Source organism: Odocoileus virginianus, chromosome 4, assembly GCF_023699985.2.
Source record: "Odocoileus virginianus isolate 20LAN1187 ecotype Illinois chromosome 4, Ovbor_1.2, whole genome shotgun sequence".
Lineage (NCBI taxonomy): Eukaryota > Metazoa > Chordata > Mammalia > Artiodactyla > Cervidae > Odocoileus > Odocoileus virginianus.
In genome coordinates, this window is record NC_069677.1 from 2395843 (window position 1) to 2423805 (window position 27963).

The window sequence follows — 27963 nt, forward strand, 5'->3', positions numbered from 1 at the left end:
GTCTAGGATATGTGAATATCTTGGACCTTCTCTGATCTTTCCCGAAATATGCATGAAGACTTTCAAACCACCAAAAATATGTTAGCTTTATCAAGGAGCCATATGGTAGTCTTCTCATCCAATCCTTCTTATTAAATTTCTGGTTAATATGTCAGTCTATGGAGAAGGCAATGGCAACCCACTCTAGTACTCTTGCCTGGAAAATTCCATGGACAGAGGAGCCTGGTAGGCTGCAGTCCATGGGGTTGTGAAGAGTCAGACATGACTGAGCGACTTCACTTTCGCTTTTCACTTTCATGCATTGGAGAAGGAAATGGCAACCCACTCCAGTGTTCTTGCCTGGAGAATCCCAGGGATGGGGGAGCCTGATGGGCTGCCATCTATGGGGTCACACAGAGTTGGACACGACTGACGTGACTTAGCAGCAGCAGCATGCCAGTCTACTGCCTACCCCAACTTGAATTGCAATCTCAGTCTAGCTATGAGGTTTACACTTCCTTTTGGTTTGCCACTGAGATTGCTACTATTTTGACATTACCCAGGGGCATGTGGTTTTTCACGTTCTATTCCACCAAGCCAGCAGTGGAGCTGTGGTTTTCATGGCTGGCCCTGGCTGAACTATTGTGCTAGTCAAGTTTGGGGAGGGGTGAAGAGTGGAGGTAGGCCCAACTGAAACACCAGACCCCACTTACACTGGTTGTATCACAATAATCATTAATGTAGCTCCTTTTGCTCTCAAAAACATCCAATTTAGGTAATAAAAATTATAGTCTCCTTCTGCATAGTGATCCTAAACAATTTACAATATTCCTTCAGCAAAATTATTTGCCTTTTAATGCAAGAATCAGAGGCCCAACTGCAGGGATATGGGTATGGGTGGGTGAGGAGGTCCAACTGCTATTGAATGAAAGTTTCCGTGATGGTTAGATGTGTACAGAATATCCTCAACTGCCTGTCTGCCTACAGCATTAGAAAGTACAAATATTTTGGGAGACAAGAATGTCTGTCAATTCTGAAAATCCTTAATTGGTTGGGCCATGGGCTTCCCTTGTGGCTCAACTGGTAAAGAATCCGCCTGCAATGTGGGAGGCCTGGGTTCAATCTCTGGGTTGGGAAGATCCCATGGAGAAGGGAAAGGCTACCCACTCCAGTATTCTGGCCTGGAGAATACCATGGACTGTATAGTCTATGGAGTCGCAAAGAGTCAGTCGTGACTGAGAGACTCACTCCACTTCACTTCATGAGAATTGGGAGGTTGATGGAGGATCAGGATAAGGGTACTAAACTTCAGCCATTGGAGATAAATAATTTTGCCTTGCTTTACAGAGCTAAGAGGAGTCACTCAATGAGAATAGGTAGAATTACATGATTTATAAAGAACTGCTAGGAAATTTAGAGCTTGAATGAGCTGAAATAAATCCATTCTAAGTGGTTGTGGAGAACATTTTATCTAGACTTAATCTTTTATAAAATAGTAGCTCAGAGGTCTCATTAAAGAGGTTCAAATACTTAGATCAGGTTAGTATTCAAGTTATTCTTTCATGGTTTTCTGTCTCAGTTTATATCCACCCAGGAACATACTAAGGTGATATATTCCTCTGGGAGCTTAAATAACTCCTATAAAACAGAAAATTCCCATATAGAAATGGGAGTAATACGCACTTTAAAAGTGATTTTTGCTTTACGTGATGATCCACAAAAAATTCCCTTGAGAGAAGTCTCCTAGAGCATTTAAATTATGAATAGATTTACAAAATCACTCCTATCACATAAAATGAGATAAACATGTAGTATCTGCTTCTAGGAATTTTCAAAACTGTTTTTTTCCTTCAAAGAGACTGCAAGGTATGTGAAAATCAGCAAAAATTTGTGCAGTAGAAATTCAGAATATATGATGCATTAACTTCAAATATCTTACTGATTTTTTTGAATCAACATTATGCTTCACAATTTACAAAGTGTTGAAGAAATCAAAGGGTCCACCAAACTTCATCTAATTAAAATGTCATAATAATTCATTTTTGACCCAGGGATGTGTAACAGTAAATGTTACTATTTCTATACGGAATACAAAGAGTCTAATCCATGAAACAAAACATGCCAACATTATATAAATTGCTTAAGGACATGAATAAGTCTGATGATGGAGTATTTGATGAAATTCCATCAACTTGTAGCATGTCTCAGTTAGGCAATACACAGGGTACAACAAAGAAGAAACTTGGAACCTCCATATTTCTATTATGTAGATTAGAGAAAAATCAAAATAAATGTTTAGAGAGATTTTTTTGGATCTATGAAATAATACTTCTCTAGCTAATCTCTCAGGTAAAGCGGGTAGATACTTTTTAGCTGTGTGTTTTTATTAGGCTTTTCAATCTCTATAGAAGAATTTTAATACATCTTCTAACCTGATTACTATTTCTGCCTTTAATTAACAAAGAATATCTGGATTCTAAGTGTTTCCTAGTAATACCATCTAGAATTCACAGTCATCCAATACCAATCTAAGGCCTAACTTAGAGAAATAGTATATAAAGGAAATTAAAAGTTATATAGTCCTTTCACTGGAGCTCAGTATCTAGATAAATTCTAAAATCCTACACTGAGTTATACCAGAATGAAGTGTATTCTACCTGGTCTGTATTTTATGGGATTGAAAATACCAAACTGCACGTTACTGAAATGTTATCAATCTATAATGGACGGCCACAACTGAAGTGCAACTATAAAATATTATTTGTTTCTCATGAAAATGAATATTGGTCATGCTATTTTTGATAAAACACAGTGATCACTTTATACGCTGATGGGTATCATAGGAAGATATTTATTTCTAGTCTTAATAAAAGCAATATACTTTTTCAAAACATACAAGAATCAAACCTAGTTTTTCTAGGAACTGGACTTGATAGACTTATTTATACCTTTATAGTTACTTTATTTCATTTTCTTCTACCCTCAGTGCTATTCAAATTAGATGTCTGAAGGAAAGTAATAGATTTGTATCATGAGGGTTCAAGACTAAATTATAGCTTAGATAAGCATCTTTTACTAATTCATTTGAAGGTGATTCTTGGCTTTCTATGTAAGAATAGAATAACTTGGAACCTATGGAGCAATAGTAGCTATTTTCAACTCACTAATAAAGCATATAAAATAGGGCAGTTATGACTGACTGTGCAGATTGTACCCTGTACAAGGGCACCTAGTATAGCAGTGTGTTCTACTTTATAAGCTATATTCCCTGGCCAAGCTACATCACCTGGAAGAGGGTTTCCTTTAATAATTACACAAAGGTGGAACCTTTCTGAAGTTGTTCTTAACCTCTGCACAAGTAACAGAAGCCCTCTATAACATGTTTTTAGCATGTAACAGAAGCCCTCTATAATATTTCTAACAAAATATAATTGATTGCATTGATACTTAGTCAGTTTCCTAGTTGTTACATGTTACATGAATGCTTGGGTAAATCTGCTTACCACTTGAGTTTGAGTCTTCATGACTTGGACTAAGCAGTTTTTAAAAAACAGAATGTTAGTTATAGAATAGGAGAAAAGGATGCTCCTACCGTCTTTCTTTGTAGGAAAACATACCTTATATCAGATCATATTCTCAACATACTAAAGGCTTTTCTTCCGAAATAGAGTTGAGAAGGGAGTACAGAGCATAATACTATTCATATTATTATGATCTCATTGATTAAATTATCTCCATTGTGGAATTTTCAAGCAATGGAAAAAGAAATTTTTAAAAATCTTAAATAAGTTTAGAGACAATGGGTTATTTGTATAATGGAATGCCAAGTCACTTCAGTCGTGTCCGATCCTGTGCGACCCCATAGACGGTAGCCCATCAGGCTCCTCTGTCCCTGGGGTTCTCCAGGCAAGAATACTGGAGTGGGTTGCCATTTCCTTCTCCAGAATAATGGAATACTTTGCCTAAATTTAGCTGGTGGTGTCCACTCTCCCTGAGAAATTTTATACAGTCAACTCTCAATAAATGATTTGCAAGTGAGTGATGCATGAAACATTTTATATTAATCTTTTTTTGACTACAAAATTAACACATATTCATTGCAAAAGAACTGTAAAATACAGAACAGTCTAAGAAAAAAAAACTACAAACACCGGAAGTCTGATTACAGGGTCAATCAACCATTACTGACACTTCAACATTTAATTGAGACATGACAATTTTAACCCCAGTTTGGCTTTCTTTTTCTCCTTTGCACATCATTGCCTCCTATTTTCACTATTTGGTACTTAAACAATAGTAATTATTTTTTGCAAATTAATTTAGTAATTAACCAAGTATGATTTTATTTCATAGGTCTGATATAGATTTTATTCATTCTTATTGTTCATTGTTGTTCAGCTATTCATTAGAATATAAGTTAAATTTTATCTAATCCTGCCCTATGAAAATTATCTATTATACACAATAAAGTATGACATTACATACTTTGTGTCAGATCCTTTCTGTTTCATAATATGGATGCTAGGAATAGCTTTCTTAACCTATGAAAAACAAGAAGTAAAATGGTGAATGTATGCTAAAGTTAAATATTATATACAAGACCAAAGGCAAATCATTCTCAATAATACGCTTGTTAGTTTATTTTGGTCTTTACTGTATTATTTCAAACTACATTATTAGTATGGGAAAAAACAGAGTTAACTACACTTATAAAGGTAAAGCACCATAAAAGCCCCAATGCATCTCTTTCAAAAGGAGCTATCTGAGGAGCTATCCTCTTTCTGTGAACTCTGTCATGTAGAATTACATCATCTCCCATGGCTCAGATTATTTCCAATTCATAAAATGCTTTAACAAAAACTGTTATGAAGTGGGTTCTGTTATATATTCATATAACTTCCTCCTCATTTTGGCTTAGCACAGAAATACACAATACATCAATATGTGTTTCATTAAGACAGTTGTTTTGATATAGTAACAAGTTGGGCAAATAGAGGAAGTGTGCTGGATGTAATTTATTTACATTTTAGTAAGACCTCAGATGAATGATACCACACAGGAAGCTCGTAGTGAGGTTATGAAGAAATAGTGGCTGAAAAATGCCTTGAAGTTTGGAAGCCATTAAGTATTACTTAATCAATAGCATTGCTTCTGAATTAAGATAGTAAAACAGTTCCACAGGGATAGGTACTGTGGTCTATGACAAATATTATTCAATGCAGGCATTAAAAATTAAGGGGGTATATAAATTTTCCAAAATATGATAAATTTTTGAGGTTGTAACTTAGAACATACATCAAATGCTAAAGTTTTAAATGGATGGCCTACGATATAAAAATCCTATCAAAGTCCAAAAGATAGAACGATGCTTCTCTAATACACAAAAGCTTACTGCTAAAATTTCCTTTCAGTAGAGATGCTAACTTTGTGTTAGCATTTGGATGTCTCCTACTTAGCATGTTAATCCTTTTGTGAATGATTATAAATATCAAAGCGAGTTCTTTAATGAAATAAGAAATTCAGAAGACAACGATTTTCAGTCTACAATTATAGTAGCCTGTACTATTTCTGTCTCCAAATTCTGAGCAGTTCACCTTTGCTTTGTAAGACAAATTATTACTGGGAATATTTCAGAGATTAATGTGCATGGCATTTAGCTATTCAGCATGTTCCAAAGAGAATTTTTAAAAATCTTGAAAAAGTAAATAAAATTTTCAAGCGGAAAGTGAGAAAATAATGATAAAAGTATGATAAAGATGTGAAAAGCATAAAGAGGCCAAGGTGAGGACAACATACAAAAGGTATGTTGTGAATTTTAATATATTTGCTTAAATGTAGAATAAGACTATATTTGTATTAGCCATTATAAAAAGTAAATATTTCATTAGTATTTGTTATTTTTGCACTTTCCCTTTATATCTTAATCTGCCAACTAGAAAGCAAGCTCATTGCAAGTAAGAAATTTTTGTTTTCCTGTACTATAATTCGTAATAATTAGCACGCTGCTGAGTAGAAAACTGATTTGCAATATTTCTTTATTTGTTTGGTGTGAAATATAAAGTACCTGGCCAAAAGGGTATAGTTTAAAAATAATGACTCGTGCATACTGTGTAAAAGAACAAAATAAAAGTTTCTAAGAATTAAAATAAATTATAACACTAAATGGGAAAAATGAGATTAATTATGCTAAACTGCCCTAAGGCACTAAAATTAATACAAAGAACTATCTTCAACTGAAAATAAATCAATGTCAATGCACACTTAAAACTTACAGACAATTAAGACTTCCAGAGAAATGAAAACATGAAGATGGCATCATGAAAATGGTTTGACTCAATATCACATACCATTTCTGAAATACTCTATAAGAAGTGATAAATTATGATAAGAATTCTAATTTCCTGATTGTATAGCATATGAACTATCTATATTACAGTAATTTATAGAATTTCAAGTTTTATAGATGTTCTTGATGAGAATTTGAGCACTATGACTTCAGATGTTAAAAACTCATAATTTCAATTGTAAATAAAAATTTTAGTTTTAACAATTCTTAAAAATTACATTTTGAAATGGTAAACAATTAGGTAGCCTTCAAAGTATTCTTAATAAACTCTTAAATGTAAAGTTTTTCTAGCAATTCAGGGGAAGTTTAATAATGGGAAATCATTCATTATAAATCTCTTAATGAATTATCATGGTCTGAATAATCCTTATGTTTTTAAGGGAAGAGGTCATGAATCTGAATTCCAAAGCTTAGTGAACCATTTCTGGCACAGTGCTGTATAAATGTGTGTTGGAATTGATTTTAATTGAAAAAGATATCACAAGAAAAGTCTATGTCCATCAACCAGTTAGTTTGACAATATTGACCCCCAAAACACATGTGGTATACTTTAATACATTCTTAATAAACAAAGAAAGGGTTAGAGAATAGTATTCTAAGTCACCTTACCAGTATAATAAAGAATATCTGTCTTAAATCAACAATTAATATCCATATTAACAATGGAATAAACTAGCATCATTATCACATAATCAAGAACAAGAATGTTTCCTATCATGATGATTATTAACTTCTAGCCAGTGAAACAGAACATTAAACAGAAATAAGAGGGAAAAATAAGATAGAGTCATTATTGTTTGCAGACAATTTCATGACCTTGAAAGCTCAAGAGAATTTATAAGAAGCTCTTAAAATTGTTAAGATAGTTGAATAAAACAGCTAGGTTATAAATATCATAAGAAGATATGACTTTTCTCCTGAACAATTAAAAAATGAAATGTAAGCAATTAAGGACAATAACAAGAATACAGCAAGCTTATACTTGAATTAAACAGTAAATCTGGGGACCTATATGAATATAGACAGCTTATTTACATCAGAAGCATTACATAAATAGATACATGCAATGCTTCTAAAGGTGATGGCTAAATATTGCAAATATATGAATACTACTTTACAGGTTTAATAAAATTCCAATGGATCATTTTTATAAAATGAATGAAGTAAATTAATCTTGAATAATAAGTAGGTGATAATAGTCAAAGTATTCTTGAAAAAAGAAAAAAAAGGAAGGATTTGACTTAGATCTGTAAACATACTGTGGAGTTCTAATGGAAACAGTATGGAATCAGTGAGAGAAATGAAAAAACAGTTAGTCCAAAAATAGATCCTAATGCTGATTAAAAAATTAGTAAGCAAGAAAGATGATACCCAAATTAATGAGGATATGGTGCTGGGACAGTTGATTAACTATGGGGAACAAAATTAAGACACTTAAACTTTAGGTAAAACTAATCTCTGAAAAGGATAGAGAATTAAAAATACAAAATAAAACCATGATGATATTATAAAAATGATGACTACTTACTGGACTTCAAGTTGTTTGAAAAGAAGATAAAAGCAAAGGCCACAGTCAGAAAGAAAAAAATACAGCAGAATTGACCATATAAATATTTAAAATTTTCTCACACCAACAATAGCAAAATGGCATATGAAAACTGGGAGAAATTCTTTTGCCACAAGTCTGACAAAATTAATAACTTAGCATTAAAAAATCTTATAAATCATTGAGACATATATGAGTAAAGGATATGAGCAAACAATATTTAAAATGAAAACAATGGCAAATAAGCATATGTAAAACATTCTGGCTCTGCAATAATCAATTCAATGTGAATTAAAATAAAATAAATCCACTTTTTGTTTGCCAAATTGGCAAATATTTATAAAGGATACTATTTAAAGCAGGTAAGAGTATAGTTAGAAAAGTACTCTCACATATAATTAGGGAGGAGTTATCAAAAGGAATTTGAAAAGTTTATATACTCTAACCCAAAAATAATCTTCTAATTAATGCTGAAAATATAATCCAAGATGCAGATAAAAATCTAAATATAAGAATAGTCCTTACAGCAGTAGGAACAATGGTGAAAATTAGCCAAAATGTCAAATATGGAGGATTTAAAAATTTTTGCTACATAAATATGTTTCAGTATTAAGTAGCCATTAAAAACGTGTACTTTATGACTATTACTAATAATGTAATAAATGCTAATTTAAGAAGTACAGTCCAATTTTTATTTAAAAATACACATACAAACATATATATGAAAATATATACTTAGAAATATACGTATAATTAGAAAGAAGCAGAGCAAAATCTTAGAATTATTCATTCTTATTTAAATTTTATTTGATATATATTTCTATTTTCACAGTTATTCTATTCTATGAGCATACTTTACTTTTAATATGAAAAAAATTATTTTAAACCTAAAAAGAATTTATATGTATTCAGAATCTACTCAAGAGAAAAAATTCAAGCATAAATAAAAATCAATTTTCTTATACATATGGAATTACTATGCCCATTCATCTGTGAATCACCATAACTTTTTTATAAAAAAATCTGAGATACCTGATTTTTTAATTTTTTTATATGAAGAACTTGATACTTTCTCTAAATTAAGAGCTAAAAATGTAAAGTCATTTTTAAGTTCCATATTTGACCACAGTGTTCTTCAAGTGCTCTAATGACCCTTCCTCTAACAACTTTTAGATAAAGTTTACCTGTTCATCAATACTCAGTCTCAGAATGTTTATTTGGCCCATTTAGCCAACACCAAGGAAGTCACCTTCAACCAACTGTGACAGACATAGTGAACTGTGCATTTGATTTTCTCATTTCTTTTTCCTGGAACACTAACCATGCTGAGTATTCCGAAAGTAACAATGGATGGAAGTAGGATTTTTCATCAGTGCTTAAAAAATAGCTGCCAAAGTCAAGACATGCAATAACCTTCTAAGTAAGTTTGCTGGCTCCATATTGTGCTTGAAGGCACACCCCCTCCAAACGTCTGCACTCACCATCTGCTATTCAACTGTAGAATAATGCACTCAAGTCTGGTGTTGCTTGGCATAGGCAAGGATAGTCAATGTCCAACTCCATTCTGACATGTGCACCATATCAGGAACCTTATGACACAGTCCTCAACATCAATGCAGCACTTTCAAGCCCCACTGAACATCAATCAAGTACGAATGACAGTCAAGCTGATAGACAAAATCAAAGCCAACCCTAAACACCTACTGAGCATAGAGCTCTCCAGTTTGCCTGCAGCTCACCTTCTATTAAGATGATAGCTTTGGCCCAGTCTTCCATGCCAAAACAAGTCCATGGAGTCACTCTGGCAAGAAGAAGGGTCTATATCAATGTCAACAAACAAGTTCCTTGCTGCCGACCCTACCATCTGTCCTCCTGCTTCCCACCTACCTTACTTTATGTGGACCTTGATGAATGGGATTCTAATAGTCCAAGATTCTAGTTCAGCCAGCGTTTGCAGATGGGGTCAACATGACTGCCCTCTGGGCAAACACCCAGGGTAACATAGCTGAAGGGTTACCAGGATAGTGGTTTTTTTACAAATTCAATGTTAGAAACAAGCAAATGACAAAGTTCCTATCAGTTCTTTAGCTTCAGGTTTGTGAATAAAGTGTTTTGTTTGGTGGTTAAAGTGAATATGATTTCACTTTAAATTCTTTGAAAATGTTAAACATACTAAAGAATAAATTTCATTTCAAAACTAAAGATAAGGGAAATAAAACAAATACATAAAGATAAAACTGAGATTGTTTTAAAATATCCATGATGAGGTTTTAAGAGAAAGATTTGAAGAAAATTTCAGAAATATATAGAAATAAGACTTCATAATGTAATATTAATATAGAAGTATAACATTTCATTCTGCATTAGATGAAACAATATTAGAGAATATTGCACATGCTAAATGGAGAATAATAGCTTTCAGACTTATTCTCCAGAAGTTGTATAGCACTTACAGAGACTTTATAGTACAGCAGTAGAATTTGATGCAATCTTAAATATAAATAGCTTCTGGGGAAATCAAATTTTCTGATCATAAAAAAGACATATGAAATATAATGCATCAACATTGCCTTAAAAAGTAGTAAATAAAATTAGTTTTCTGAACATTTTGACAAATCTTTTCAATTAGGTCATTAAAAATACACTTCAGACTGAAGCTAACATCATATAAAACAAACAGAAAATTTCAGGAAATTCCACTGGTTACAACCAAAACCAATTTTACATGCTGATACAATTATGTGCCTTTATTTTTTGTTCAAGGGATACTAAATGTATTTCTAGAATGGTCTATGAATTTACCAAAAACAAAACAAGCAAAAACTTTGCCCCAAATTCAACATATCACTCATGTGAAACTGTAGGCTCTTTAAATAACTAATAATTGTAAAGAGAATCTTTACCACGTGAGATAATGAATGTTAAAATGTTATATACCATAAGGCACCATACACAGAATTATTCAGAGCAGCTATTACAGTGTTTTGCATATAGTAAGTACATACTAAATGTTTATAGAATTGATTAGAATTTAATTAAAAAGAGAGGTATAATGAGACTTCTATAAGTAGATTTCAGATCCTTTCAAGATCATGGGAAAAAGTTCAATCAGATTATATTACTGGGTACCATCAGTTGTCTTTGATGTTATGAATCAAGAAGAGCTCCTATTGTATCTAAAGAAAATTTTTGTAGAATTCTCTTTGGAGAAATTTCAGTGGAATAAAAAGCAGAATTATTTTTAATTTCTAAATATCTCCAAATTTTCTAGCATTCTTTGGTCAAGTAAGATAATGCTAAAGAAATTCTACATAAAACCCAAACTTACAATGTACCAGCCTAATCATCTGGATAATCTCTTTGAGTTTTCCTAAAATATGCTCCCATCCCATTTTCTATGGGAATTCTCCCACTGATTAACACAGAGAATGAGAATTTGGCCTGTGCTCTATAGACACCATTGAAATGTGGCCACCTGAGGCATGTAGGGAGGACATCCAGCTGGCACGCCACATGTTGCCCTGGAGTGGTGTACAATGAGACGGATATTTTGGCTAAGAATACCTGGACAGTCTCTACAAAGGCCCTGATTATGAAAAGGACTTCAGTATCATCATTGTCTCTTGAGTATAATATGAGCCAGGGAAACTTCTGTTTCTAAGTTTATATCTTTTACCCTCAAAAAGCACTTATAAGAAAAATCAAAGAAAGCTGGGCCATTTAGAATAGAATCTGAGCACTATTCACATCACTGGTAGAAACTTTTCTGAGAACCTCAGAGACTTTAAAATTGATGCTGGAGCACATTACAGACTTGACCATAAACTAAAACATAGCAAACTCTGTAAAACAAAGTATGTAGAAACACAGAATGAAAATTATATCTGCAGTGCAGTTGTTGGACTATATATTATGAAAATGAATTAATTTCACTCATTTAATTACTCATTTAAGAAATATCTGTTGGTTTTATTTTTATTTTAAGAAACTTGTGGGAAAGAAAATCAGACATTTGAACTGCAATGTCAATGAAACAATTTTGTCAATTTTGAATCTATTTTTTTCAAAACACCATACGTGATTAGAACACATAATGCACTAGTATTTTTGCCAATTTTTGTTTAAAAACCAAAGCTGTTTTGTGTTACATAAGCACAAAATCAGAAATTCAAAACCAGCAAACATATTTAGGGGTGAATTTTAAAATAAGCCCACTTGATGCTTTATTAGATCAACTTTGAGCGCCAGGAACGTTTTTGTAAAATTCCACTGGGGTAAATAGGGTAGCTAGGAAACACTCCTCATAGTGAGAAAGAAGTATACGCATTATTTTCAAGTTTTGTTTAGAGTTTTTTCATCCTCCTACTGAATATTTCTGGTGATATTTACAATACAATACAAGTATAAATCTTGAGAGATTTATGATGCTGAGAAACAATTACAGCTGGGATTTACATTTGTGTTTATGTGTTATTTTGCCTATAGATTCCAAAAACTAATGAAGAAAAATTTTGATACAAAACACATCTTGGAATTGAAAGACAGATTACATCTATCAATACACCAGTTGATAGTAGTTAAGACAGAGTTTGACAGTAAGTGAAACAAACATAATGGCTTAAATATGCCACTTCAGCCACTAGAGCTGTCATTTATGAGGCTTTTTTGAATCATTAATTCAATGCCACACAAATAGGAATTCTTACTTTTCAACAAATTTTGGTGACAACTTGTCTACACAAAGGAAACCAATACCTACAGGGAAACTTTTGTCATCATGTAGGTTCATTTTAACTTAAAATATCATAATTTATTTAATTTACACTTTTGTTCCCTAAAAGCTCAAAAAATATCTGAATGATCCTAGTGTTCCTAAGACCAATGAGTCCTAATTTATGTCAGAGAAAATAGAAGCTCAGAGAGATAAAGAGTATTGGCAGGGATCATACGGCAAGTCCTGCAATATACTTACTACAGTCACTTGGAATCTTAATAAAACCATAGAAATTACTATCTTACATTTTTATTAACTTATCATTTTACTTAATTCAAAACATTGTGCAGGACAGTTTTATTGCTGGCTTAAGCGGTAGCTCAGAGGTTAAATCACCTGCCTGCAATTCGGGAGACTTGGGTTCGATCCCTGGGCCGGGAAGATTCCCTGGGGAAGGAAATGGCAACCCACTCCAGTATTCTTGCCTGGAGAGTCCCATGGATGGAGGAGCCTGGTGGGCTACAGGCCATGGGGTCACAAAGAGTCGGACATGATGAGTGACTTCACTTCACAAGAAACTGAAAAAAATTTATTAATTGAATTATTTTTGTAATTCATAAACAATAAGGTTTGGCTTACATTTTGTTTTTTCTTCAGGAATTTAGAGACTTCACAAATCTTAATATGCTTATGGGTGTTTAAGTCCTAAGAGGACAGAAAACACTGAGATAGAAGTTGGCCCCTCTTCCATCTTTATTGACAGAAATTCTGACTGCCAATAGCCTGCACTGCTGGTTGCTGATCATCATATCTAAATATTAATTCTTCTAAAACTTATATTTTGAGACTTTCCTCATTTTAGAATTACAGGTGGAAAGTTACTTCTCTTTGATGCAAACTGAATGCAATAAAGAAGGAGGCAGTCCCACACAATAAATATGTAACGAATGGTTTTCCACCTCTGTGTGCTGCAGAAATCCCACTGAGTTAAGTAGGGTTCTACCAAGACCACTTAAACATATTAGCCTATTATGCTCCACACTTCTTTATTGTTCTCAAAAAGCTAATGAAATGTTCCAGTGTAATGTTTATACTGGAGTACTTTTAAAGGCATTTTAGAACTGATGTTTCTCTCGTAACTCCAGAAGGGGGTTCCACTTCCTAGAAGTGTTTGGTAGACCATGCAGAGGACATGCCATCTCATTACTCAAACTGTTTAGTTGCATAGCTGGAGAAGAAAATCCTTAAAGATAATCACTAAAGAGTTTCAGTGAGGGTTTTAACATTGCAAAGCGACAGGAATTAAAAAAAAACAAACTGGCAGGCATTGATGGCATACTGTACTACTGAATGAATAGATATTTTAAAATACTATGTATTTTCTATCTGTAGATAGTGTCGAAATATATTGTCAATCTATTGGTTCAGAGTATTAGTGAAAAATCAAAGAATCACCTGTTTCTCCAGATTCAACTGTTTTATAAATACAAGGAAATACAATCTTTCACTGAAACTCAACCATCTTCTCTGTTGCAATGTCAGTTTCTTCATTTGTAAGATGAAGGAATCAGACCTATTTATATCTATGATCACTTCTAGTTCTATATTTGCTGGTTTTATGATTCTAAATATCAACATTGTATGTTGAGGGATAGCAAAGTAGGCAAAGAACAAGGGATAAAGCTTTATTAAGGTACTAGCTATACAGTAAAATTGAAGGTGAATTCATGCCTTGAGTTGCCATACACAAACACATTACCTACTAAATATCATTAATAATATGAATGAAAGGTGGAATATTAATGTCACATGTGATAAGATTAAGGTTAAAGTCAAGACTAAAAATATAATAGTGAATTGAGAAATGAAAGAATTATAAACTTCTATTGAACTAATATGCAATATGCCTTGAAAAATGAAAATTTCTTATACAATTATACTCAAAAACAATAATTTGGAGAGATCTTGGAGTTTTTATTTTTATTTTCAAGAAGTCAAATCATAATACACAAAATGTATTTAACATAGTTCATAGCGCTGACCTCTACTGGATAATCCTAAGAATATCTTTTTCTTTTTTTTGAAATGAGACATTAACATTTAATACAGATACTGCAAGTAACACTATGTTTCACATCCTTTATTTGCATTAACTCATGTAATCCTTCCATCAACACTATAAGGTAAGTGCTATTAGAACACAGAACCATAGGGATAGCTATCAGTAATGATAGACTATCAATGGGTACCCCCATTTTTTCAATCTGCAAAGTTGACACAGTGCAGCACAGTGTTTCAGTAAATAATATGACTCATATCAAATGATTACATTTTTGTATTCTTCTTAACAGTAACTACATGAGTAATTTGTTCTTCTATACATGAAAGTAAAAACAGAAGAAATGAAATTGGAAGGTATACACTTTTTTTTTTCTCACTATAAGCTTGAAGTGCTTAGTCGCTCATTCGTGTAGGACTCTTTGCAACCCCATGGACTGTAGCCAGCCAGGCTCCTCTGTCCATTTGGAGTCTCCAGGCAAGAATACTGGAGTGAGTTGCCATGTCTTCTTCCAGGGGATGTTTCCAACCCAGAGATTGAACCTAGGGGGTTCAATCGAACCTAGGTCTCCTACATTGCAGGTGGATTCTTTACCATCTGAGCACCATGGGAAGCCCTTGAGCTTGATGATATACCCATAAATTATTAGACACATAAAACCCAATATAATGAAATTGTTTCAAGTGACATAGAAAGCTTTTTAACAAGCAAATTCTTAATAGCATAGTGAACACTAAAATGGGCAAAACAGATGTGTATTATAGTCCTGAAGCTGCCACCATCAAATTGTATCATCTTAGACAAGTTACTTAACTATTAGGGGCACCAATTTTAATTTTTCCTAAAATGGGGGTATTTAGATCTCAAAGTTCCTTCCAATAACAGCATTCAATAGTAAGCTACCTATGAAGTTAAACAATGATTTATTTTGTTTCATTTATTATGTAACAGTTACTAATCTAATAGAGTGGTAGACTCATAACTTTAACTAAACTACAGCAACTATCTGACCAGCTCTGTAGTTACCTAACTGCAGCTTCAATTTTATAAGGCACTATGTTGAACACTGAGGGATGTGCCATTTTCATTTCTGCTCAAGATTTAGATGAAAATATATCTTTGCAGTAGTCAGATAATATAAAAAATCATAAGTGCATAAATACAAGGACTTAATCTTCTTGACCCTCTCCTATAATTTTTGACCACCATTTAAAATCAAAACCTGCTACCCTTGACTTCTAGTATTGCCAAGTACAAAAAAACTTTCTGGATATGGTACCTGAGCTGAGTAAGAGGCTTGAGAAAGGCAGAGGGAGGGGCAGAAGTAGTATAATTCAGTAAGACATTTCTCAGGCTTCTCACCATTTTTTTAGTTATATTAGTTTCAGGAACTATTTGAACACAAGACTATGAGTAGAAATCATGTGTGGCAGGCTGGTATTGTAAGCAAAAAACAAAAAAATCAGCGGAACAATGGAATATTAGGTCTTAGTGTTTAAGCATTTCTACCACTAGAAATACTTGACAAGAATACCACTTTCTCTGTGTTTTGGAAACTGAAGGTAAAACCAGATAGCTGAAACCCAGCTTCTATGTTTTGGGCATTCAGAGGTCATTTGCAAAGGAGAGTCCAGGTCAAGAGCAAGCCCCTTAGGCCTACTCCAGAAATTTCACTAGAGGGTGCTCTTGGGCTTTTATGAGTTGTCAATTCTCCAGTAAGAAAACCAAGTGTCACTTAGAAAACACATTCTGCCTTCGCATAACTTGGGCTTCATCATGGAACCCATGTCTAACACTTCCATACAGATGTAAGGATATCTCAAGTAGACTTGGGCCTTGTTCTAATTTTCCTTTGTAATTGCCTTGTTTCTACCAGTAGAACACTTGTAGGCTTCATAAATGTAGGGCCCACAAGAGGTCTCCAGAAGTCTACATTCTAGTTAGATAACTACAGAAACTTCCTGAGATGTCAGCAAAGTTAAATGGGGTTAACTGATGGAACTACTTTTGCAAATAGGTTTTAATCTTTGGTTAAAGATTGGTAGGTTCATAATTTATATACCTACTGAAAGGATTTTAATTATTCTATAGGACCTATAAATGTAATTTTACTGTCAAATAGAACAATATGAAGCAATATTTATATTTATTATTCATATTTATAATGGAATCTGATATTGAACCCTGAATAAGTACTCAATAAATATTCCTTGATCCCTTATTGTGTATAGAAATTTTTGTACTATGTTCCTGATAGAATGACATGATTAAATCTTAATCTCTACTCCATATGTTAGAATTTTTTTATAACTCTGAGTTTATACTAAATGCCTTATTCTAGTTATTTCTAATCATAGCTGCTTTCTATATGTTTCCTATTTTTGTTATGTATTCAAGAGAAAATGGAACAGGGAAATTGCTTTGTTATGTGGTTAACTATTAATTTTTTTTTTACTAGAAAGATTGAGTAGGTTGCTTGTTTACACATTAAGAAATTGGCAATGATGTATAACCATACATAGTAATGTTCTTCAGAATAAAAATGAAAGACTAAAGTTCTTCTTCACCTTCATAATATAAAATTTCTTCTGAGCCCCTGATGGCCACCTGTCATTATGCCTGTTATCACGTTGAACTTCTCATCACATTTTGCAATCTTAATGACTTTAGTATCTTTAGGATTGATAGGATAATTATGAAGATTATTATGGGATACTAAAGCTTTGTCTGCATTTCCAGTTTGGTTAAATTGAAGTTTCATTATTACATGATTGAACTAAGCTTAGAAGTTTCTCTCAAAAATCACTCTGAAGTTTCTGAAAAATAAGAAATTCAGGGCTAAATAGTAGTCCTTTATAGTGTATACATTTGTACAAAAATGTGTTTTAAAACTTTCATTTGATAAAAGATAAGCCAGTTTCATATGCGAATTCTGTCCTTTTCATCACCCTGCATAGAATGAAATAAGCATGAAAAGTTGAGAAATTCTGAAGTGGATTCAGAGCTCTTATGGTCACCAGAGCTCTTGAGGGGCTCTCTTTGAGAAGGACCAAACAGTTTAAGCACACACTTCTAAGGCATGTTATCCTCCACTCAGCTTGCAGAGCAGAGTCAGTAGCATATATTCAGAGTGTATTTTATCCAAGTTGGTTATAAATAAGCTTAAAGCACTCTATAAAGAACTGGCAAAATTCGCATGGATAGTGTGAAAATAAAGAAAATCAATGAAAAGATATAATAATTTTAGCCCTATATGTAATTAACTGTGGGTAAGGTCATTTTCTCTCAAACACAGGTCAGTGTTAGCTGGCTCATGGGAGGAACAACCAGTTGGTCTAAGTTTTCTCATGTTCATATTCATTTCTATGTCATAGCAAAATACAATGTCTTTTATTTTTTTTTTCCATTTATTTTTATTAGTTGGAGGCTAATTACTTTACAATATTGTAGTGGTTTTTGTCATACATTGAAATGAATTAGCCATGGATTTACATGTATTCCCCATCCCGGCCCCCCCTCCCACCTCCCTCTCCACCCGATCCCTCTGGGAAATCATCATATCAGCAGAAGAGAGTTCAAGCTGAGGCAGAATGACAAGTATTGTTGATCAGGAATAAGAAAACTTCTTAACTATTAAGTGTTCCTTCTCTAATTTCTTGTTCTTTCTACTGGAAAGAAACAAAATAGTTTTACCTCATTTTATGAATCAGGTGCAATTTTTTTTTTTTATCTAGAAGTTCTATAGGAGATCTAAGTCTGAAGTAGTTATGTTCCAGTTAGGACACTCAGACATATCCCTTGCCTTGCAGTTAGTACATGGCTGGTCTTATCCAGGGTTCCTAATTCAGTGTTCTTTCTATTTCACAACTTTGCATTGTTTGTTTCATTTTTTGCTTTTTTTCTGAAGTATCTTTATTAAGTCATAATTTCATGTTGATTTCCACTGAAATGTTAGAGATAGAAAAAGAGATATAAACAAAAATATATCTTAAGTATCCGACTCTTCAATTCAGGAAAAATTCTTACATGCAATAGTCTAATGGTCAACTGACCTATATGAGCTTGCATGCTCATTAGAAATGTATGTGTCACCAAGCACAATTAATGTTCTAACTAGAGTGACCTTGTATGTTGCTGTGGTTACCCAGCCTATGTCATCCTGAATCTAAGAGACACCCTGTTTTTCTCTGAAAGTCAGCCCAGCATGAAAATGCTACCTACCTTGTAGGAATAAGAGTGCAGGTGTACTCTTTGCTTTAAGAAGACTCAATGAGCCAAATGCTGAACTTACCAAACAGACAAATTAGGGGGTGATTATTCACTATAAAATGATTCACCACAGGATGCTTTTAAATCATAAGCTTCTCTACTGCATTTTAAATAAGTTGATTTACAAAGCTCCCTTTATAAGCACTTTTCACAATCCAGAGTCCATAGTGACCTTATCCAAAGGCAGTGAGAGATTGGTAAGCATAAAGTCCTACCACTTATTACCTGCTAGGCCAAGATTCTTTTTTGATATGAAAGAATAGTTAGCACTGTAGTTCATTTTTGAAAAATTAATGAATCTTTCACTCCTGAAAAATTAATATCTTCTGAGCACTTACTATGTGCCTGGCACAGTGCTAGGCATTTTACATAATAGTCTCATTTATTCCTACTACAATTCTACTAGAATTCCTCTACAATTCCTCTGGAATTCTACAATTCTAGAAGTTTAATACAATTTTCCCAATTATAGATAAGGAAATTTGGACTCAGAGAAGTTTTAGAGTTAAGTAACTTGACTAAGTTCATGCAGCTAACAAATGATGGTGCCAGAATTCAAAGTTGGATCTGTCCAGAGCTCTTTCTCTTACTTGCCTTACAATACAGCTTCAGATGAAATTAATGGTGTCCCTTTCCTCTCACCTAGCTGAGCATAGTTGTACTCCAATGTACTATGCCAGTGCAGCAATTCTGTCTATAGAAATAGAGACCTGCCATGTGGCCTGTATACCAAGAGACAGAGGACTTACTAACAAGGCTGCCTATATCTGATGACTGCACTGCTATATTAAACCAGAATCTATCTTCTTATAATTCCCACCTATTGGTCCTAGTTTTGTACATGGTTGCTCAAAACAATTATAACCTGATTTCTGCATTGCTGTCATATATTTCTCTCATGGTTGTTTTCTTTTCCAGGTGAAATTCTTCAGTTCTGCCAGCCTTATATTTTATTCAATGGGTATGTCTACTATTTATGCATATATTACTCTTTCTTGAAATTTGTTCTTCTGAAGCCCTTAGAAGTCATAGAAATCTATGACATTTCTAAGCAAGTAGTAACTAACAAATGCTTGAGAGGCTGCACAGAGGATAAGGATACAAGCTCTGGAACTCAGACTGCCTGAGTTCATTCACAACCAAGCTTCATCACTTAGTACACCTGTTTCCTTGTGGATTTACTTAGTCTCCTGCCTATGCTTTAGTACCTCCACCATACTATAAAATGAACATAGCAATAATACATTCTTTGTAAGGCATTTTATGAAGATTTAAAAGACAGACCGTCAGTTAAATAATTTGGGTCCTTATGGAGAAGGCAATGGCACCCCACTCCAGTACTCTTGCCTGGAAAATCCAATGGATGGAGGAGCCTGGTGGGCTGCAGTCCATGGGGTCACACAGAGTCGGACACAACTGAAGCGACTTAGCAGCAGCAGCAGCTAAAGCAATACTTGGAAGAAAATGCATCATTTTATATCTATTAATCAAAATGAGTAAATTATGTAAGTGTTAAACTCAAATAGTTAGATATAGAACAACAGAAAAAAAGCCCCAAAAGAAAAAGATTTTAAATAAATAAAATAAAAAGCAGAAATAGATGAAATAAAGAGCAACAAAACTAAAAATTGATTCTTTAAAAAAGAACTTAAAAGCAACCTCTGGCAACAATGATCAAGAAAAAAAAAAAAAGAAAATGCAATAAACAAAATATAGAAAAAATGGAAAACCCTTCAGATATATTAGAGAATATCAGAATGATCAAAGAATATTATAAACAGTTATATAGTAACATCTGATATAAGAGTAAATGGAAAATGTAAACAAACATTAACATTAAATTGAAATGTTATAATGAAATATTTATGAAAATAATAACCAATTTTCACTGACCAAGTAGTACAAGTAGTTTTATGAGTGAGTTCATAAAACTTTCAACAAATAGATATTTAATGTAAGTAGTTCCAGAAATTGAAAAATAGAAAATTTATCAATTCATTTTGTGGGCCTAGAATGATTCCAAAAGAAACAAACAGAATAGAAAATAACATTTATGTTTTACCAATCAACATAGATACAATAATTTTAAATAAATTATTATTTAAATGTGAAAAAAAATAATAATTTGGGTCCTGCTTAGCAGGTTGTAAGTGCAATAAATCTTTTCACTGTTATCAATGTTGTAAGAGTGGATGAACACTTAACTGCCTAGAAAAATGTATGACCTGTATCTTTCTGAGATTGACTTGTTTTACAGATATAAAAGAATCAAGCTCTACTAGAAAAAAAGCACTTGACTGGAGACCAGATACCTGCTTCTAGACCCAGCTCTTCCACATACCCCAACTTAGGGATCTTAGACTAGTCACTTTACCTACATCATATATTACCATTATCATATATTACCCTCTAGGATTCTAAGATTCTTAAGTCCGCTTAAATTTCATTACTGATTATGTTTGAAGGCTATCATTAAAATACTAACTTTTTATCTGAGCACTTACAATAATCTGTTGAAATTTCAAGCCATTTAACTGCATTATTTCCATGACAGAATAAACTTCTTAGATTCTCCTGGAAAATGAAAGATGTTATAATTTCATAGAAAGGAATTTAATGTTGCTTTTGAGGTGATAACACAAAATCCTATCAGCCATATCAGCTGATCCTGCCTTCTGTCTGGCCCACCTGGCACAGTTCATTTTCAATCATCTTGCTCAGTCTCAGAGCGGTCCTTTGGGTAAACACAAATTCTAGGTTTGGATGGAATGCTAAGTTGATACAATAATTATTAAGTGCTCTTTTTCACAGAAGTGAATCTAAGTTGGACTACTTTTCTACCCCAAATCACCATATTCTGTGATATGTGTAACACTCAGCTAATTTTCTTATGGCTAAATATGGCTGTGCTACTCATGTGCCTTATGATTCATTTCTAGATCTAATGAAGGCCTGTTGTCAATATCAAAGCAACTGTCTTCCAAGAGAGTGAGAATCTATTTCAACAAAGTAAATTCCACAAGGGGGCAAAGGGACAAGCACCCCAAATTCACTAGTGACAAACTCTTTGACATTTTTAACTGAGTGCATTTTAAAAATGCACTTTTCTGTGAATAAAAATGATGTCATTGTATTCTTGAAAGCCATGAAACATTATCTTTTCTATTTCTAAATATCTCTCTGCTCAAAGTCAATGTGTAAGTTTAATTAAGTGTTCTTAATTTCATGGACAGTTCTGATGTTTCAAATCTTAGATACTAAATTTGTGCATGGAATGAATCTCCCTTCCCCCACTTAGATATGACCATTTCTGTTCTTAGATAAAAACAAATATGAATAATTTTCAGGCCAGTGTTCTATTTTTGATGATTTATATAGTATTTGTCTAAGCAGTGGAAAGGTGACAGCTTATTTCAGGATATCTACAGCTTCATAACACTAATATGGCCTTTAAATAATTCTGCTTAAATAACATTTAATTCACATTCAATCTGTAGCCCTTGAATTGTGAAGAAAAGCTTGATCCTGAAGTAAGATTTCAGTAAAAGGATATGAGCTTTGTATTATGAAAGGTCAGAAACATTAGAATGAACAAAGAAATGAAATTAGAAATTTGGAAACTGACTTATTTCTTTATATACATAAGAAAGTAGTGTGGCCCATATATACTGATTACTGAAAAATCATTACACTATCACTCAGACTGATGCTAACTCTGCTACACCAGCTTTGTTTTGGTTATTGTTTGCAAGATAATTCTGGTTGTTATAACAGAATACTTAGCAGAAACAGTCATTTTTACATTTGTTACATTATATATGTACAAAATTTTCCTTTAAAATGCAACACTATTGCCTTTGAGAAACAGTCCTTATATAATATTCATTAAAAGGATTAAATCAACATTTCATAGAACTTTAAGCTTCCTGATGGCTTAGACAGTAAAGAATCTGCCTGCAATGCTGGAGACCTGAGTTCAATCCCTGGGTTGGGAAGATCCCCTGAAGGAGGGCATGGCTACCCATTCCAGTATTCTTGCCTGGAGAATTCCATGGACAGAGGAGCCTGCTGGGCCACAGTCCATAGGGTCACAAAGAGTCGAACACAACTGAGTGACTAAGCACAGCACAAGAATTTTCTGTTACTAAATGGTAAGAGAATCTTAGAGTAGGTTTTATTAATCCCATTTTACAGATTAATAATAATAGTAAGACATAGAAAGGTTAAAATGAGTAGCATAAGGTCAACAACTAGCACGTGGAATTAAGCCAGGCTTTGAACTTTGACTTTCTGTATTGTAATCTGTGTTCTTTCTGTTTTTCCCAAAGCACCTTGTTAATATCCATACCAGACTGCACTGATATATTGAGGATAAAGGAGGCCCATTATCCCTGTATAATCATACAGCTCTTAGAAACTACAGAAACCTGCTAAAAACACCACCCCATCAATGAGTTTGGTAAAAACAACTGAACATTTTAAATCTTAGCTGCATTGTAAAGTATTTAAAATCTTGAAAGTTAAAGAATAGCACCAAATTTCAGTCCCTCTAAATTTGTAACCCTTTGAAATCTAAGGACTCCAAAGTGAATTTCTAATTCCTGACTTATAAACCCTGAAGAAGGAAATTTATAACAAAACCAGACAAAGCTCTTCCAACTGTGCCTATGATACCATGGATATACAAGTCTGCCCCATTTTATAGTACACAAAGAAGACTGGAATTCAGCTATTATCAGAGATAATAATAAACTTCTTCTGGTAAGTCAGTTGCTTAGCTTCATATTTACATTCCCACTGTCAGCAAGAGTTTTTAAGTTAAACATTTTTTAGAAGTAAAAATTCAATAAACAATATTTATATTACCAACAGAATGTTTTCCTTGCCTTGGTGGTAAAATATCTGATTATTTTAGACTTTGTTCTCTTCTTTCTTTGTACATCTCTTAGCTACCTCACTAAAAGCCATGCCCCCTCTTCACACTTGTTCTCTCCCTGAAGCTTCAGGGAAGAAGACTGCAAAATGCCTGGATGCATGGACCCTCACGATTCTGAGATTAAACCCAGACCCACCCATGGCATGAGTCCCATTCTTTGTCTGAAGCCAGCGCCTGATTGAGTCAGATATGAAGTCATTATCAAATTGAACAGCAAGTGTGTATTTTCTTGCAATTTATATAAAAATATATGATATTTGTATAAAAATGATTATCTAATAAACTCTCCCAAGGAAAACAGTCTCATTATATTTTACCTTACTTCCTCATTCCATTCTTAAAGCCACAGTGAAAGAAAAATTGTTGTGGTCACTCCAAAATATTCTTTTCCACTGCCAGTTAAAGTCTGGTTTGGGCAAAACTAAGCAATCATTTATAGTGTGCATTTAGGATACTAGTTACCACTTACCTATAGAGGTTATCTGGCCTAGTGAGGGGTCCATGGTGTGATACCTGAGTTTTCCACTTCCTTGGTATTATGTTTTAGCTGTTAGGAAGGATTTTCTAAAGCTAATTTTCTCTCTTAGTACCATTTATCCCCACAGGGAGTAAACAAGATGGAAGGGTATTTTCCCTCAAAATAAGGCTTATGACATTGACCAAGGCATTTAAATTTATCTTTACAATCCTCATCTTGGTCTCCCAGGAACAGTTTTTATAGATTTAGATTTTTTTTTATCATAAAAGTATTCTATTTATTTCTCAGCAGCTGGTGTCAAAAAAGTTGTTGTGTTTTTTTTTTAATATTCCTTTTAAATAAATAAAATCTGTTTTCATATTGTGTAAAATTAGTTTTGCCTGCTGTGAGTTTGTGGCATTATGAAGTGATCATTTCTTCCCATGAATTATTTAAAGTGAGGATATCAAAATCTGATGGAACAATACAATGCACTATATAATACAATTTAATTTTATAACATGCCACTTCATACCAGGATCTCACAATGCATAGCAGTTGCAATACATTGGCTGAGAATTAACAAATCATGCCTGTGCCCCTCAGTTTATTATTTTAGTATCTGAGGGGCAAGTCTAAATTTTCCAGTGGGTTGGGGAATCTCCTCAGATTAGGCAACACATAGATACCTAAGTACATTTTTGCTAACTACTCATGCAGGGCACTAATGTTCAAATAACCTTGGTGATATTTACATTAAAAAAAAATTCTTTAGGCAATTGTTCACTCTTTCACTACAAAACACTGTTGGTTTATCAGCATTTCCTCTGGATTTTTCTGATCACTTTTTCTCATGGGACAAATGCGTGTACGTAAACACAATTATTCTCACTACTTATTCTTACTACAGAGTTTGTACAGGAAGGGGAACAATGATCTTCTCAAGTTCCCCACTGAACTTACTAGACTTACAGTAAAGCTGCTACTAACTTTTAAGGTGAATAAGGTAGCATGAATGAATTACTCTAAATATGGAAATATATGATTACAAGCTATAACAAAATTTAAATGAAGGAGAGAGCAAAGGTTATCCTGTATGTAATATCTGTGTTGTAATAAATTATAACCAAAATACTACACTGATTTTTTTCTTCAGTGAATTTTGTAGCAGTCCATAAGAGAAATTATATCTGAATAACTAACTCACTATATTGAAAGGATGAAGTTAATTTTTGCTATTTCAGCATTCAAATAGCCTATGACAAAATTCTACCACAAAAGTTAAAAAAATAAAACTCACCAGGATTCAACATATTATGAGATGTTAGAGGTGGTTTTCCACAGCAAGAAATTAGCTTAAAGCATAGACTAGAGATCAGTGGGCACTTCTCTTGCTAGGGCCACATGCTCTAGACTAATGTAACACACCCAAAACAAAACTCCCGAGTCTGTAACACCCATATTGCCACCCCTTCCTCCAACCAAACTGCATTTCCTTCATCTCAGTGAAAGCTGCCATCATCCACCTTTGAAATCCTTTTGTCTCACTCAACACACTGAATGCATCAATAATCCCCATTAACTCAACCTGAAAAGTACATTCCAAACGCAACCATTTCTCGCCATCTCTGTTGTTGCCAACCCAAAACATGATTATCTCTTAATTGGTCCCCTAATCGATTTCTCTGTTTCCATTCTTGTCTCTTACAATCAATTTTGTAAACAGAGGCCAGAGTGGTCTTGAAATGCAAAGCAGACCTTGCATAAAGTCTACAATATGTAATGTTGTAAGAATGATATTTCAAATTCAAAGTGCTAACCTATGTTTCTCCATTATCTGATCCTGTCCACCTGTTTCCTGGAGAAGGGCATGGCAACTCACTCCAGTATTCTTGCCTGGTGAATTCACATGGACAGAGGACCATGGCAGGCTATAGTCAACGGGGTGACACAGAGTTGGACATGACTGAAGTGATTTAGTATGTCCACCTGTTTGATCTCATCTCCTACAACTCTTCACTTACTCACTGTGCTTCTGCTTCACTGACCCATGATGTCCCTCAAACAAACCAACGCTATTCCTAATACCCTTACTCTGTCTCCTCTGCCTGAGTTCTCCTGCCCTGACAGTTTCACAATGAACTAACTCATCATTACTCTTAGCTAAACAGTACTTTACAGAGTGATCTTTCTTTCCCTGATCATGGTGTCCAGAGCATCCCCAATTCACTCTATTCTGTTTTATTTTCCTCTTACAATGAATTACTAGTATCTTTCTCATTTGTATATATTTTGTGTGTTGTGGGGACATATAATTGCTATCAGGATATAAATTCCATGAGAATGAGGCTCTCAGCCATATTGCTATAATAGTTATCTACTACTGCCTGACAAGTTATTCCAAAACTTAGCAGCTTAAAAAAAAAAAAAAGCATATCTCATGGTTTCTGTGGGCCAGGAATCTAAGTGCAGTGTAGCTAGGTGACTCTGGGTCAAAGTTCAAAGCCCCTCAAGAGGTTGTAATCAATCTGTCAGCCAGAGCTGTGGTTTGAACTGAAAGCCGTACTCTAAATTCACTCACTTGGTTGTGGGCAAGCCTGAGTCCTTCGTCAGGAGGGTGCCTCCACAGGGCTGTGTGATGGCATGGCATTTGACCTTCCCCAGACAGAGTAACACAGGAAACAGTGAGGGAGGCATTCAAGATGAAAGCCACAGTCTTTTTTAAAACTTAATCTGAGAAGTTACACCCCACCATTTTTGCCTTTTTTAGAAATGAGTCACTAGGTATAGTCAATACTAAAGGAGGGGGAAATACACAAGGGAATAGGACATGGGATATGGAGAGTACTGCAAGCCATCTTGGGAGTGTCTACAACTGACTACCCTCTGTACTCTCAGTGTGCAAATAATTCCTGGAATTTAATAAGTGAATGAATAGAAATGAATCTCCCCAGATTAGTACTGGAAACTGCCCTAAGTCAATATTATGTCAATGATGAAGAAAAGTAGTGAATAAAATCTCCCTGAAATAGTGACAATAGAGCCATTCAAATCAAACAGATAATCAGCCAGGAAATCAAGTTATGTAGTAAGCAAAATGTAGCAATAAAGTCTCAGTTTCTTCATCTGTAAAACATAGAAAATACTTGTACATGTTGGAGATTTACTGAGGTAACTCATATGGAATATCTCATACATGGCTTCCAAATCAAAGGCACTGAATAAATATCAATTAGTATTCTTAGTGAGAATAAAAGCAAGGCAAACATTTTGGGGGAAAAATAACAGAAATTGTATTTTTAAGATGATTTGAGATATAAGATATAGTAAAAAAAAAAAAGTATCTGTAAATTACTCTGAATTGTTTACTAATGATATTAGCTTAATAAGAACCTGTAGGCAAAAAGACTAATAAAATGTTGGGACTTATCACATGTACTGAAAGCAAGGTAGAAGGTTTACCATTTTTATGTAAAATTATGATACATTTGTATATATGTAATGATACATTTCTAGCTGTGTAATCCATGAGAGCTTAAATAGAGAAGGATATGTGCCATTCGGAGTTTCAGCTTTGGCCACCTGGTGCAAAGAACTGACTCATTTGAAAAGACCCTGATGCTGGGAAAAATTGAAGGAGGGAGGAGAAGGGCAGAG

The 27963-nt window shown here is 33.8% G+C and overlaps 1 protein-coding gene across 18 annotated transcripts in view; it reads right to left on the reverse strand.

Moving 5' to 3' along the window:
- ZBTB20 (zinc finger and BTB domain containing 20) overlaps nucleotides 1–27963 on the reverse strand; it is a 1026540-nt gene that overhangs the window by 700448 nt on the left and 298129 nt on the right. For 2 of the 18 annotated variants that reach the window (XM_070465984.1, XM_070465988.1), the window contains exons 1-2: nucleotides 9056–9583; nucleotides 4465–4520 (exon numbers count right to left, since the gene is read on the reverse strand). The exons of 14 other annotated variants lie outside the window; for them this stretch is intronic. The gene's annotated coding sequence lies outside the window, so the exon portion shown is untranslated. Of the gene's footprint in view, nucleotides 1–4464; nucleotides 4521–9055; nucleotides 9584–9610; nucleotides 9673–27963 lie in introns of those variants that run through there. 2 more of the 18 variants (XM_070465978.1, XM_070465985.1) reach the window with 2 other exon arrangements.